General features: G+C 46.4%; 1 long non-coding RNA gene across 1 annotated transcript in view; it reads right to left on the bottom strand.

The window, feature by feature from the left end:
- Positions 1-10,481: 10,481 nt before the first annotated feature.
- LOC126210437 (uncharacterized) overlaps positions 10,482-16,172 on the bottom strand; it is a 130,970-nt gene continuing 125,279 nt past the window's right edge. Inside the window, exon 4 of the long non-coding RNA XR_007540674.1 lies at positions 10,482-10,670. This is a non-coding gene — a long non-coding RNA (uncharacterized LOC126210437). The remainder of the gene's footprint in view (positions 10,671-16,172) is intronic.

Here is a 16,172-nt window from a genome sequence, read left to right as displayed (position 1 = left end):
GCGAAATTTTAATAAACTAGAAAGTTTTTCCCTTAAAATTGTTCTGTGAGGGGTTTCAGCGAAGAAACCGTTCTGTATAGGTATGAAACAGAGAAAACAAAATTTACTTTGACCCAGGAGACCATTAGGTAGGCAACCAGCCCAGTCATTTAGTGAGAGAGATCCATTACTTCTCGAAGTGAGGGTTTCATAATACTGAAAGCTTCCAGGGAGGACGTTCCTACGTCTATGGGACCTGGGAGTTAAGTAGGCTGTCAGCGTCAGGGGGTTCCACAGCTGAATACAGAATGCAGACCACTTGCTCGGCTACGTTAAGTACTGCTGGGGATGCAAGGCACGTTTACACACCGGGTGCCCGCTAATTGAGGGTAGGTACGACGGCCAGTGCTGGCGGCAGAGGCAACATGGATCACGTGGACTGTTAAGTGAGCAGCACTCGCCACGCCACTGGAGTGTAATCAGGAGACGGGCCGGCGTGCAGCTGGAGGGTGGGAAGGGAAGCGCTGCCGGACAATTCGCGAGGCGCGCCGCCAATTGGCTGTTTGCGCGCGGCCCATCAACCAATCAGCGCGATCCGCAAACGGCGACCGCGCCAGGAAACAGTGGCGCGAGGTCGAAGAGGGCACCGCGGCTGCAGAGGCAGATTTGGGCCGGGCGGCGACAAACACATCTGACAACTGTGTCCACCCACGCTTCCTTCGCGCAATGATAGCCCAGTCAGGAAAGACCAAAAAAGGTTTACGAACAACATGTGAAAAGTCCCAACCGGTCGGGTGTGAGCGCGGGGGAGAGGGAAGTTGATAGGCAAACTTTGTTACGTTTTTCTCGAGTAGCTCGAAACCGCATATACTAGCGAAAATGTTTCACGGCGCGAAATCAAACTACTGCGCGTTTGCAATTTAGCTTTCGCTACTTGAGAGAGCTCCATCAAAAATGGGTGATCCTAGGACAATAAAACTGTGTGTAAACATTTTTCGTGATATGCGGAAGAGAAATAGCGAATAAACGATTAAAATAATCACATTTCAACTTCCACGTACGATGTTTACGTTCCAGGCTACAAACGTCGCTCACTGCGGCGGCCACCTGCATCCACGACAGCCTGGAACGGCACTGGAGGGAGATTGCTCTGCTGTTGCCTTAAAAGACGGTTGATGACGGAACGTTCAACTGTCGCGACACAGCTCGTACGCTGAAGATCGAACACTGCGTCCAGCAACCGACAACTTGTGACGCCGATCGGCTGTCAGGCTGTCGCAGCAGCAGTTCCCAAATCGCCATTTCATCGGAACTCCCGAACCATTTTCTTCAATCGCGATGCGGAAAGTGGACCTCCCGGTATTTCTTTAATGCGTCGATACTCGCGAAGTGATGCTGTTCTGATAAAACAACTTTACGAGTGGTGCCCTACTCACCTTGTCCAGAACTATCCTGACTGTCCGCTACTGCCTGTGTTGCAGCCCTACGTCGCCGCACCACTAACGGCAAGTCACGACACTAAACACTACTAACAACGCAAATCCTACAGCGCGCAGTCTCAATATCCACACTGGATCAAGTAGCCACCCTATACATTAAATTTCCTACAAAAATGGTCCTATACTAGGAGTAACAGGTTTCCCTTAGCTGGTGATGGAAAAATTGGAGACACTGTTTCTAAGGTGATGATGATGATGATGATGAGTCCCATACTTCTTTACAGAGCGTGGTATAAAATTAATATTTATTTAAATCAAGTGCGCTAAGAACAAATATTAAATGTGTGCACCACATGTAAGTGCACTAGAAGTTTATGCAGGGACAAACTGTGTGCTGAGGCTGTAAGAGGCGGCGGCGTCGGACCGTGCTCATGCACTCCCCTCCTCTAGAGGTCTGCAAAATTAAGAGCGAACAGGTGGTTCCCCACTCTGTGTGACCAACTGCAGGTTGTTTCACAAAGCTAAACCGACTCTTCCGTAGCTCTTCCTCGGCGCGGGGAAGAGAGAACGGGTGGGGGTGGGGGAATATTTTCTACAAAGCGGGTAAACATTGCACTAAATACACGTACGACATGCTAACTGGAATTACTGCGCTAACGGAGGATATTTTAGGTAAATCTCTGCTCACTGTTCTACACGGTTCGTAGCCGTGCTACACCGCAGCTGGAGTGTTCTTTTACTCACCACGAGCTCACCTAGTTTTTTTAGTTTACAGGCGGACTGTACTCCCCAGCATTCGTGCCCTGTTCTCTTGCGCGAGTAGACAAAATAACTTCACTTAGCTCGTGTCTGTATAGTGGATTTATTTTCAGTTTACTAAATAATTGCTTATAGGTGTTAAGTATGTAAAACTAGTTGCTATAAAAATGGCTGAGAAGTGTAAAGTTTTCTAAGCTTGTAATTGTCAGTGACGTTTGCAGTGTTTGTGATACGTTGCTCTTGTCTTATCACTGACAGTATACTGTACAGCTGTGTAACTGTGTTTCAATCAATCGCTGATGTATTCATGAATCATCAGCGAGCTGATGCACTTTTCTAACCATTAATTCCACTACTGGCAGTCTGCATCGGGAACGGCTGCATCGAGTGGAGCCACTTACCACACATCCAGGGTACACCTCCCGAGCTGGATCTGAGAATGCGCTGGTGGTTTGGAACTGACCGTGTTCGAGCCTGCAGCAGCAATTTCCTGTAAAGCATTGCCGGACTTACGACGAAATATGTCAAGTTCCATTACAGACGGATGACCAACTTCAGTAGCACTGTGAGCTAATTTAAGCTTCTGGGCCTCTTCACACGTTGGGAGAGCCGAGGCCGGAGTGAAGGCATTTGGTGCCCTCGTGCTATGGTCAATATCCGCGCCAGTGATGGTGGAGACAATGAAATCCACATTCTCGAATACATACTGACAGTATGTTACACTTGGGGCAGGTGTGTAGAGTGGTAAACCATTGAAAGGTCCACCTGTTGGGCTTTTTCATGTAATAGCTGATTAACTGCAAATACGTACTCACTGAATGAACTGGAAATAATTCCAGTAGACAGGGTAGTCGGAAACAGCTGAAGATCTTGTAAGACGTCGAAAGGGAGGATGTTCTGAGAAATAATCGTTGAGAAAAAAAATTCCATAAGTTGCGCCCTCTCCGGGTTAATTTCTTCCGAAGTCAGCCAATGAGGCTGTTGTGCGCGCAAATTCAAGCAGAGCGCGCGCCGCAGCGCTCTAATGCACGGACGTCTGTGGGCCCGTGAGTTACCACCTGGCGAAATGCTCATTACGAGTTAAAATGTGCCCTTTTCGGAGGTGATTAAAGTAGGCGAGCAAAAGCTACGTCTCTTCGGTTCGACGAAACCAGACGTGGAGCGCGTTTTGCGACAGCGCCTCTGGCAGGATGCTCGACCACTTGACCGGCTAAATTCGATCCTAGATAACTCTGAAACGGCGCAACGTATCGAATCTTTTTCTTAATAGTTATTTCTCAGCACAATCTCCCCTGCAACACCCTTACAAGTTTTTCGGACTTTTTCTGACCAGCCCGTACGAAACAGAGCTCAGTGAATTTGTGTACTTACACGAGACAACTGCACAAGAGATTCTGGGGAGGTACTGTATGTAAAATGAAAAGCGAGCAGAGTTGGCGGTGGTGGGGACGTGCCTTTCCCGGAAGAGCGCCGCAGCTGCGGTACAGCACGACTGCACGAACTTCCCCTCTAGCACTGCAGAACATTGTGCACAGGTTTACACGCACTCTGCCCATACCGGTTTCTCGCATTAATACTGTTAGTAATTGGTATCTGTATTCCGTGTACTGTTAATGCCGTTTGTGGAAAATAAACGACCTCCGGGCACGTTTGCGCACTGCGTCGCCAGTGATACGTAAGGCGAGCGGCGGAAAGGTCGGTATAACTTTATGAAGTTCAGCTCCTATTTGTGTCGTAGTGCGGTAGAGAGCATAGCAAAGAGCCTACTCGCTCTTCATTTCGCACACCTATGAAAGAGAGAAGTGCGTACACACAACCCGGCGACCTATCTTCTCTCGCGCTTCCCTTCCATCCTCCATCCTTCCTCCAACGTGTTACAGGTCCATGAAATGTATTCCCGGTTGCGAATATGGACAATCCGGAGCTCTGTAATGGAAAGACGACAATAAAATTTGTGCCGGACCGGGAATCGAACCCGGATTTCCCGCTCATCGCGAGCGGTGGTCTCAGCATCAGTCTATCCGAGCACAGCTCAGTGCAAGAGCCAAACCTCGATAATACGTCGCCAGCCGTGTGTCTGCAGCCTGCGCTCTTACATCGACTGCGTGTATTCCCGTACAGGGCAGACATATTAATTGAAAGTCGCTTGTGCGGTGTCGGCGGATAAACACGGTGGTTCTGCAGTACCTGCGTTGCTAACAACAACATCGAACACTCGAATATGATGTTACAACTCCAGAATACAATTTATCCCTTACTACTGCCTACCGCATTTAAAATTTGTACATATGCGTAATATTTGTTCTCAACACAATTTGTTTAACAGTAAACAGTAATTTTATATAACTAAAATAATATATTTAATAACTGCGATTTTTCCATCACCTCCGACGAAAAACTATTTGTCCTACAAAAATAATTTATGTACTTCAATTTTTTACCACGAAACATTTTCCCTAGAAGCAACAAATTATTCAAGAAAAACTTTAAGATCAGATCTTTAAAACGCTCCCCCACACCCACGCTCGCGTCCTACCGCTCGGTATTTTTAGTACGGCCTTCGTGACATTCCTTCCCACCATCGTACAAAAATTAGCGACTACACGATTTTCCCCCCTATTTTCCTTCGTTGACAACTACAACATGTGCACGCTGCCTTCCTAATTTACCTTCGTTGACGACTATAATACACACATTAAAAAAGTTTTGCATCACCCCGGTTCCGAGAACGTTTGGAGATAGACGTTGACTGTGGATATTGATTTGACTGTTCAGAGATGTGACTAAACCTGCCCAAAGATGTAAACAACCATGCATGAGCAATGCCTATTAGACGGAGCGGGTCCGACAGCCTATCAGTTCCAGTCATTCCACCAGGAAGGAGGTACACGGCTCGTGTTGTCTGTAGTTCATCCATGCCTAGACGGTGAATACCGCACTTAGATCGCGTCCGCATCGTTACTTTGTGCCAGGAAGGGATCTCAACAAGGGATGTGTCCAAGCGTCTCGGAGTGAACCAAACCGATGTTGTTGGGACATGGAGAACATACGGAGAGGCAGAAACTGTCGACGACATGACTCGCTCAGGCTGCCCAAGGGCTACTACTGCAGTGGACGACCGCTACCTACGGATTATGAAAGGCGTTGTAACGGCTGTTTGATACGTGAATGGCATCCTCCAACCGATAGTGCAACCATAACGGCAGCTTACTGGCGAGGCATTCGTCTTCATAGACGACTATTCGCGCCCCCATCGTCCACATCTTGCGAATGACTTCCTTCAGGATAACGACATCGCTCGACTACAGTGGCCAGCATGTTCTCCATACATGAACCCCATCGAACATGCCTAGGATGGATTGAACAGGGCTGTTTATTGGACGACGTGACCCCCCAACCACTCTGAGGGATCTACGACGAATAGCCGTTGAGGAGTGGACATTACGGACCCACAATGCCTTGATGAACTTGTGGATAGGTGCATCAATGGAAGATGACGTGCTACTCGGTATCAGAGGTACCGGTGTGTACAGAAATCTGCACCACCACCTCTGAATGTCTCACTGTATGCTGGTAGAGCATGCAATGTGTGGTTTTCATGAGCAATGAAAAGGGTGGAAATGATGTTTATGTTGATCTCTATTCCAATTTTCTGTACAGGTCCGGAACTCTCGGAAACCGAGGTCATGCAAAACTTTTTTTTTTTTTTTTTTACTGTGTGTATACGCACGCTCTTTTCCCTGAGCTAATGTCACCCAGTAGGAGTGGGATTCTTCGGCAGGTGACAGTTGGCGTCTGCATCTGTCACGACCACACGGCAGATGCTAAGTGCCTCTCTCGGGTACACCCTAACAGTCTATCCCCAGAGAAAGTGCAGTTCTTGATGTGGGGCTCAGAACACCAGTAAGTTTGAAATGATTTTGTACTGCGACACTCAAGGGGCTAGAGATTTTATTGCAGTGGTAATTGCAGGAAAAATTTCATCCAGAAAGTTATTAAACAGTAGGTGATAAAATTTCCATTACGTTTTTCTGTGAGTTTCCGAGATGACGGAGAGACGGTAGTTGTAGCACGTTAATCGTTAGGCAGGAAAGTAGTTTTGGGTGGTTTTAATTTTGCTGCAATTCGTTTCTAAGTTGATAATTATTTACGTTATAAAAATACCAGCTACTATTCAAGAGGTTCATTTGTATGTAGCTCTGCTGGAAGGTAGCACGTCTGGCGATAAGAAACAGCACATTTCTGGAACACACTCAGAACGGATCACCTTTTTGTGAGCAACGTCCATGTTGGGTGGCAGCAGGAAACATACCGCCGCGACAGTAGGCTGTCGGACTCTTGACTGTTTGCCAGTGTGGTGGAGCACCTAACACGTAGCTGACAGCGGAGGACATGCTCTGCGCGGCGCCACGGCAGCTCGTGCCTGCTTACCGCGGCCTACTCCAATCGCAGTCTGACATGTTACTGTCTACACCAATACGCTACTCACAGGTCTTTACGAGCGAAAGAAACGCACGCTCTTCCATCGATTTCAGCGTGCTTAAGAACACGTAAAATCTTTGGAGCACAACAGACCTGAATTATCGGGTGACTGCCGCGACTGCTCGATTCCCACCCTTATTTAGGACGGAGCGCGACGCTGCGCCAGGTGCCGGCTGCCACCTGCCTTACGAGCACCGCGCAACACAACAAACGACACAGCTCGTATCGCCAAGGAGCTACTTGTGGTGATGTCTGGGCACGCCACTATTACTGCACCCGTCAAGTAGCAGTATTCCCTCACTCCGCCCGTGACCGCCAGCTTTGGTGTTAACTCTATTATTGCCAACTTCTCTTCTGTTAGCCGTCATTATTTTCGTCCTTCACGTGAGAGCCCGGACCTGCCGCTGCCGGCCGGCCTTGCACGCCCGCACGGGCTGTACTCTACCCCACCGCGCCCCCATCCTCAGTCGACGCCGCAGCCCACTCCGTGTTGCCCCTGAATCCGAGCACCACTGCGGAGGCTCTCCAGCGGTTCCTGTGGTTTATCGCCACTTCGTGTTCTGTGCTCAGCAGGCTGTTCATTGCATTCAATGTTTCTCCTGTAGTTCTTCCCTTCCACTGACGGTAGGAATGGCCGTTCGCCTCATTCTTACTCTCGCAGGTGCAACTTCCTTCGGCTTTCACTTGTTAAACGAAACGGATTAGTCTAGCGGAGAGACCACACTGAAACGAAGAACATGTCGGATTCAAAGAAGGCCGCGGCGTTTGCACAGCGGCGTGAAGGGACGGGCGCCTCCCAGCAGCAGCGGAGAACCGGCCGCGCCGTCATGCCGTCATCGCAGAACCAGAAATTTCCGCCTACCGTCGGCTGCCTGCACTCCAGCCGCTGTTCAGCAGCGTATTCTCCAGCGCAGATAGAGTCTGCCCCGGCCATTTTCAACCAAAGAGTCTGACGGCAGAGTCGCCAGTGCGACAACGACAGTAAAAATCTCCTCGTCAGTACTGTCACACGCGTACATTTTTAAATAAACGTAGTACCATCTCGTGGACGAACTGCACTGTATCCCACCCAAGGGCAGTTCTTCTAGTACAAATATAACTGTTGTCGTGCATAAAGATTCTAGGTCTGGTGGTAAGAATGATTTAGAATCTGTTATAATTGTCTACTACACAAACAAAAACTGATGTTAACAGGCAGATGTTCGAACTGCCCCGCTCGCCAGTTTCAGCATTTTTGTGTTATATGCTAAATAATTACAACAATTACCTCCGAAGTAGCGACAGCGTTAGGCTGGTACTGTGAGAGTTACAGGACACGTTTTTACACTGCTGCCACATTCGACAATCTCCAAAAATGATCCTCAAATCAACGTGCTGCACGCGGCAGTTACGCGGTCGAAGCAGGTACTCTGGAAACGTAAATGTATTTGCACCTCGCAGCAAAAATTATTTCGACAACAACAACGATGAGTGCCGTCACCATGCGATAAACGTATCTTACTTCATAAAAAGTCACAAGGCAGCTCCGATATCGATATTGGTGTCACTCGTCAAACTTTATAGGAGGTGTAACAAAAAAAGAAATCTTGACCGCCTCACTAGGTGTACCTCGAAATTGAAGCATATGTTACGAACGGTTTTACTGACTGATGTAAGTGTTACAGTGTCCACGACTATTTGGAGTAGTACTTTCTCTCTACAAAGTCTCCATTAAGACTGAGATTTTGCGCCACCGCTCAATCCGACACTGGGATGGCGTGTCGACTGCTGAGGCGTTCCGTGTTGTGCACTTCAAACACGATCTGTCACCCTGAGCACGTACGTCATTTCCGGTCGACGTTCGCGAAGTTTACTACTCGCGTGGTCCTGCTATGCTGTGCCACACGACCACACCCTCCGATTTCTTCACTCCGTTGCGATGTACTGGAGCTGTTATCTGTCCAACAGCTTCAGCTGTAGGATGTACATTAATTTTGTGCCACCACTCTGCTTCCTACTTTTTGAAGTCAGGTCGTCCACCAGCGTACGTTCTTCTTTTGCCGATTATCAGCTTGTTGCAGCAAAATACATGCAGCACACGCGACGATTGTTAAATCCTCTTCTTACCTCGTAATACAGGCCGGTGAAATTGTAATTAAAACGCTAGTTTATAACAATAACAGAATGAGAGAAACGTCGGTAAGTTATCAGTGCCAACTGCGATTCCACTTTGCCGGATCCCTCAGGTCTTCGTTTGGTGTGAATGAGAAGCCGACGCCAACGCATTGCCGAGCAACGTTCCAACGAATCCAGTCTCCACCGTTCGTCCGTCTTAGTTCACCTCATGAGTATGCACCTTAAAGAGGATAAGAGTCGAAGATTTTGCAGAACACTGACTGTCTACGCACTTGTTCAGAGCTACTTTCAAATCGCCTCTGTCACCTCTGGGAGACGCCGTCCCCCAGACGTGTGCTGTGCCGCCGAGCGCTCTTCGGATGGATTTGGATCGCTTCCAAATGCACGCGTCACTTCTTTCTGCTAGTAGCTTCCCTGAGAGGAATCAAAGTTCAAGGTAAACAGCTATCGGCGCTAAGGTCCGCTAAGGAACACACAGCCGCTATTGGCGGTTGTGGTACAGAAACTCCAGGAGACCCGATCAAAGGACTGGACAGCGAATGTGGCACGGGTTAGGGTTTCAGGATAAACGAAGCGACGGCGAATGTAATGAGGACTAGAGAGCACAAAGACGACTCGTGTTTAACATCGGAACAGGGAACGTAGTACTGTAACAAGTGAAACACTGATCCTGCCACTGGGCGAGGAAGATAAGACGTCTGAACTGGGAAAGGCGAATCAAGTTGTCTCCAACAAAAGACCTGTATCGGCACCAGATCCTGATCGGGAAATGAGGAACGAGTCTCTGAAACTATAACTTTGTACCTGAATCCAAACAACAAAGTGCTTGACTGTGGATCACAGCTGAGCAAGGAAGACGGCCACGTTGTCGGTTCGCCACTACCCACGCGCTCATGCTGGAGCATCAGTACAGAACGATATGGCGACAATTTGTACAACTCAGTGGCCACACGCGTTTCTTGATTGCTTGTTGCTATGGCAGCCGCTCCGTAAAGAAGGATCTGTCGATTGGTGTGTTATTCTGATCCGAATATAGAGCACGGCGCTGTGTGGAAGTGGAAAGGGGAGCATCAAAAACCAGACACAAAGAAAGCAGTACCATTAGACATGCAAGTAGCCACGTAATATGAGTGCGAGGATAATTTTTTAGTACAGGTTGCATACATTCAGGAAAGAGCGTACATCCAGGGCCAAACCCATTGTCCTCTCTTCATTGAAAGGACCTTAACCTAATGTTCTGGTAAGTGGATTATGAGTCCCTGTGGATAATCCGTCCTCCTGGGAAACCTGCACCCACACCTCCCCCTTATTCTCCCCACTCCCTTCGTAGATACAAGCACAGTTTCGATATCAAATTAATTTATTAATTAAATCAATCAATTAGTTAACCCCTCCTCCTCTAGGATACCCCCCACCTTCCCCCATCTGGAGACTGATAGGAAAAAGACTCAGTTGATTGGCTATTTGGTAGGGAATCGATTACAGTGTTTGGAATACTGTTTAAACAATTTCTGGTAGACAAGGCAATGTGTGGAATATTGTTTGTTTCAACAATTCATGGTATACAAGGCAGTGTCTAAAATAAAGTTTATTTACTTATTTAAAGAACTTGTCGGGAAACTGACTGCAGTGTATGAGGTACTGTTTATTTAAAAGTTGTGAGGATGACAAGGCAGAATGGAATATTTAAACAATTGCAGCACTTTTTTATCTCGATCGTGTAAGGAATACCGTCAACATAAGTCATCGCACGCAATGACACCGTTGAAGATCTTTCGGTCGCACAGCACAGCACGCGCCGTCCGCCGGAGCCCCTCTGACGTCTGACCCCCGCCTGACGTCCCGGCACGAACCTCTGCCAGGCCTGCACGCGCCATCCCTCCCGGTCGGATCGAACTGTAAACAAAGCAGCGTTTACCTCGTAAACCCCCACCTGTGGATGTCTCGGAAATATTGCCTCGCTCTATCAGACTGATTGACTAATTAAATAAATCGATACACCTTGTGTGGGACAGTTTTTTCCCTAGCATCCTATTGATGGATACTAGGATTGGAATATTTGGAGGCATTCGATCATTCAGCCACCCCGTTTACAAACCCCACCGAGTCTTTTTCCCCCCTTACCTCCTACTGGTGGATACTGGTACAGTTAAGTCATTTTGCACCAAGTCCATTACGTTGGAGGTAGCTGAAAATTTCAAATGCTGCACAGATACGTGCTGGCAGTACAACTATCAGAAACAATAAATTGATCTGTCGGAAATCTGATGTTGCGATAGGGTTTTTACAGCACTATATAACGCCTAAGATGATCTCTCAGTTACACCAGGACTAAGAATGAGCAGGAGGAGAAGAAGGAAGGGTCTACTGGGTGACAGGATAGAGCCAACACCACCGACAACAAATATCTCTGCAAGAGAGAGTCCACTGTGATGTATTGAGGAACACTAAACACGACACACTTCAACAATCATCCAATCCACAGTAGTAGTAGTAGTAGTAGTAGTATTTGTTGTTGGCATGGCTAGATGTCGGAGATCGCTATCATTTGGGAATTTGACATCGCGGTTGGGTTATTAAAGCACTATACAATTCCTAACTTGAGTCTCTCGCGCTACATTTGGGGGGAGAGGGAGGAGGAAGGGCCTACCGTGTGACAGGACAATAACAACAGCAAATGCCACTACAAGACAGATCGCACTGCAATGTACTCACAACCACTAAACCACCATCCTAGTAGTTGTTAATGACAACCAACTTACAGGTTTTCATACAGCGTCCTTAGCTATAGAGCACTGCATTACCAGCTGTGGAGCTGCAATATACAGCTACAGAATGGATCGTGTGTCTGATCCAGTGAAAGACCGTTTAGATGTTTCAAACCCTATCAGTATTTACAATGTGCTCCTCTGTCCTCTCCACCAATCACAACCCTGCAGTGTCAGCTAACAAATACTCGTACCATACAGAGCAGCTGCTATATGGTTTTTTAACAGCATTCTACCGTGTTTCTGTTGAGGTAATTGTGATACATCCTAGCTGACTGCTGTCTTTGATGCTTCCCTGGAAAAGAGAACCATCTGCCTCTAAGCTGACATGGATCTGCGTTGAAGGATGACAGTAGAAGGAGTGACAGGTTGAGAACGGTTCTAACAGAGTATGATTTAATGATAGACTGATGATGCATTCTAGAGAGGGGAAATATTGCTTCAGGTATTTATCACGCATTTAACCATTTTTCTGTTGTTCTCTCAGGGTGTGTCAGTTGTGTGGTATAACTTGCTATCCACCTGTATACAACCGCGTGTGATTTAGAGTGCTGTCTACCTGCAATCCGTAACAGCAAACATCTCCGTAACACTATCACCAGATGACTTGCAGTGCACGTGTGATGAATCATGTTCATCGATGGAAAACCTATTTGAACACCCTTCTCTAGGTGAACGAAGATGTTTGTGTAGTACTCCATTTCTCGATCACACCTTGTACGTAAATCGAGGTAAAAAGCGACTGCTACTATACTTTTCATGGTCGTCCTATTCAAAATGTACGCGTGTGAACAATCGGGCAAAGGGCAGGTCCTAGGATTTCTTATCAGGGTGGTGTATAAAATGCGCAAATATTTTCATAGAAAATTGAACAGCACATGGGTATGTCAGCAATCTGACCATATACATATGGGAAACTGTGAAAAATATGGAAAATGATATAAAATCGGTAAATTTGTGGAAAACAAACCATAATCACGAAAAATTTATGTGAAACATGTAAAAATTGAGGGGAATATGATGAAACATGTAAAATCGCGAAAACCTAGTGAAATTATGGAAACTGGATGAGAATACATAAAATCAGAGAAAAATACCATGAAATGAGTACTGAGGAAAATCAATGACATTGTGTTTTCTGGAGGAGGAAAGTAGACTGATGCTACACATACACACACCCTAATAATGGGAAGAGGAGGCATTCTAGAAACGTGGCGTCAATGTGAAACGGCAATATTATGCCGCACTTCAGCAGTACAACCCAACACCGGACCACGACTTCAGTGAACAAGAGGGTTATCAGTTACACCTCCTCTGGCTACTGATCATGTGTGTGTTTCATTGTCAGATGTCACTGTTTCTTTCTACGCATTTTCAGCTACTGCTGATCATTTTACCGGACTGTTGTGAACATATCATAATGTCCGTACCATAATCAGAATTGGAGTTCGTAAACAGCAGGCGTCATACAGCTCGAGAAACCTATGTAGTGTTTGCATTACAAAGAATTGATGTTTCCTTTGACGTGCAAGGCAGTTGCTTTATCACCTTGCAGTTCGTCACCACAGTCTGTCGTTGAGAAACTTGTAGGGAGAATGTATGTCACGTGCTGGAAATATATTTCTTACATTGGAATATTAACAGTGTTGCATTCCACACGACTAACTGGTCAGCAACCGCACAGCTCTAGCATTATAGCCTGTTTATGTGATGAAATGTGTAGCCTTTGAAATGTGTTTATGCTCCACGATCATTTCTCTCTTTCTCATATCTGCTCGATATGGACACCAAACACCGGAGCAATACTTCAGAATTGATAGCGCAGTTGGATTTAAGTAAAATGTCCGTCTGCAGCTCCATCATGCGTAAAGCACGCGTTTCTTCTTAATTGTCCGTCATATCACCACACCACTCTTATATCTACTATACACATGTAAGGGGTGCCACCATACTAAAAAAATTCACATCTGGAGAGATGATGTGCACTTGGATGGATGCCGTCAGTAAGATTGGTTTGGAACCGTCTTCACTTAATTGATTGATTTACTTAATCGGTTAATTTTATATCTAAATGGTGCTTGTATCTATGAGGGGAGGTCGCAGAGGGGTGGGGATTGGAAGGGGCGAAGTGTGGTGGGGGAGTTTTCTCAGAAAGATGGATCATCCCCAGGGGGCCATAAACCACTTAGCAGAACATCAGGTTAAGGACCTGTCAATCAAAAGAGAACAAACAGTTTGCCCCTGAATGTATTCGACCCACAAATTGTGCTCGCACCCCTGTTACTGTCGAAGATTATTATTAACTGAGTGGAAGATAAATTACGAAGTGGTCTACTACGTAACTAGGAACACCGAGTGAGGAAAGAATTGTGAGGAAAACATGCGACTTCTCTGTGATGTATCGTAGTGACATGTAGAAGCTTCAACAGCTGTGCACTCCAGTCCCATACAAAGGAAGAGTGTTTTATCGCGTAATAGTCGTGTTTCCGATCACTAATTAATACAGTATACTTAACTTCGAATCAAATGATAGTAATTAAGAGACTGTTGCAGATTAACAGGTTAGTAAATTTGATCGGCATATTTATAAAGTCATGTGGACCCAGGTCAAGGACCGTAGGATGGTGGGGGCGAGTCGCATTTAACATCCTTCCACCAGTTAAATTCAGAAAGCCATAAGGCGGCGTAAATCGGTAGCGTCAGGAGCTGCTGCGTGCAAGTTTGCGCTGCACATACGCCGTCGCTAAGGCAGACCACAAACACTTTTCTTCCCGCGGTCGTTTCTCCTGGCGACGCGACAGCTTAGCTGACTTGGAACCCGTCTTCACTGCCAACACCTGCTTACATAGACACCTGTCAGGTCAGCAGTAACGACACAGCATAGGAGCAGTGGGTGTTGTTGACGAGCCAACTGATGAGCAAGCCGTCCCAGATGCTGGTTTTTGTGATTTCGGCTTAGAGGATGCGGTGCCACTCTCTCTCTCTCTCTCTCTCTCTCTCTCTCTCTCTCTCTCTCTCTGTGTGTGTGTCCCGCCTCGTCACCTGCCGCTACGGCACACCCAACGGTGCTGGCTGCGTCCTGAGAGACGACGCCCTGTCCCGCTTTGCGTCCGTATCCCAACTTCTGGACAGGTACGCTCTGTCTCGGTTATTTGCTATTCCCAACAGGTCATCTCGTTTCAGTGGATACCACTCTCTGGGAGCTGGACGCTCTAGCATTCTTTACTTTATTGTGATTCCACGTTGTTAACTTTTAGTAGATAATGAACAGCACGCTGACGAGTAATCCAGAACTGTGGGTTGCTTTCGTTTCACAGTGTAACTAGGCTACCTCGCATTTAATCTGTGTTTCACGCTCCATATACCTTTACTGCTTTAAATGCCTGTCTCTTATCTGTTTGTAGGTTCCCCACGCCATGACTTTCCTTAGCATCACTTACTCTGATAACAGAAATACCTGTAGTACGGAAAGGGGCCCGACGTCTACGCCGTCAGCGGACGGAAGATTTGCACTCGGGAATTCTTTTATCTGCTAACAGGGAAACTGCAACAGTCACGACAGCTGATTATGCCGTCAATCTGCATGTCTTCACAATAACTCAGTGCTACAACCAAAAGAAGAGGTAGTTTAGTGGCGTGTGTGCTATGGCGACCAGGAATAGTTGCCCGTGCTGTAGAAGGAGCAGTAGTCGGGGGAATGCGAGAAACAAATTGTAGAGGGCGTTTCGTATAGACGGAAAGATTAACACCGGAGAGAAAACTATCAGACTCACCATTCGCTATTCATTTAACGAACTTCTACCAGGGAAAATAAAAGTGAAACCTTTTTAGTTCCGAAGAAAAGCGCGTGGGTTGGGTTAATTTATAAATTATCTTGTTGCGGGTATTAGCTCCGACACGTATGTCAACGCCCGACTCGATAATTCTTCTCATGTCGGTAGAACAATTCAATTTCTACCAAAACAAGAACTCATCAATTCTTATTTTAAGTAAGGCTTCTATTATGGGTTGAATTACAAAGCGTGATCCGAGGTTAATCAACTAGGTACACCTACTTTTTAGCGAACTCCCACAGTCGAAGAAAAAACAATACTGTCAGTATTTACATCATTATAAGCTTCTGGACGTTGGTATTAGAAGATTCTTTTGGTCCTCCGATTACTTTGCACGGTAAGATGCCAATTACAGCATTAATGTTCTTGGTACGGCACGCAGCTCGTGCAGAATATCTCAGACAAAAATAATAAAACATACCAAACAAGACTTGCTACTTAGTAAATCCTCTTACGTAATAATTAAACTTTTAGCTTCTGGACGACTGTTCCAGATAAACAAACGAAACGATCTGCTAATAAAGCTTGTTCATTTATAATAAAAAATGGTACGGGATTTCACCCTCAATCAACGAAACGATTTTCCAAAAAAACGTTGGGAAATCTCGTACCCTCGCAACAGCCACCATTACCGAGTGCTGGCTTTGAAAACTTGTTGCGCCTTCGAGGACAGTTGTGACGTTATTCGACGGAGTGATTACACATCGTGAAGATATATTCTCATTTCTTCTTTTGCCCCATGAATGGAATAAACTACTTTTAATTAAACTTAAAATCTTTGAGCAACTCAGGACAGA

The sequence above is a fragment of the Schistocerca nitens genome, chromosome 10, assembly GCF_023898315.1.
Source record: "Schistocerca nitens isolate TAMUIC-IGC-003100 chromosome 10, iqSchNite1.1, whole genome shotgun sequence".
Lineage (NCBI taxonomy): Eukaryota > Metazoa > Arthropoda > Insecta > Orthoptera > Acrididae > Schistocerca > Schistocerca nitens.
This window is presented reverse-complemented; position numbering and strand designations above follow the sequence as displayed.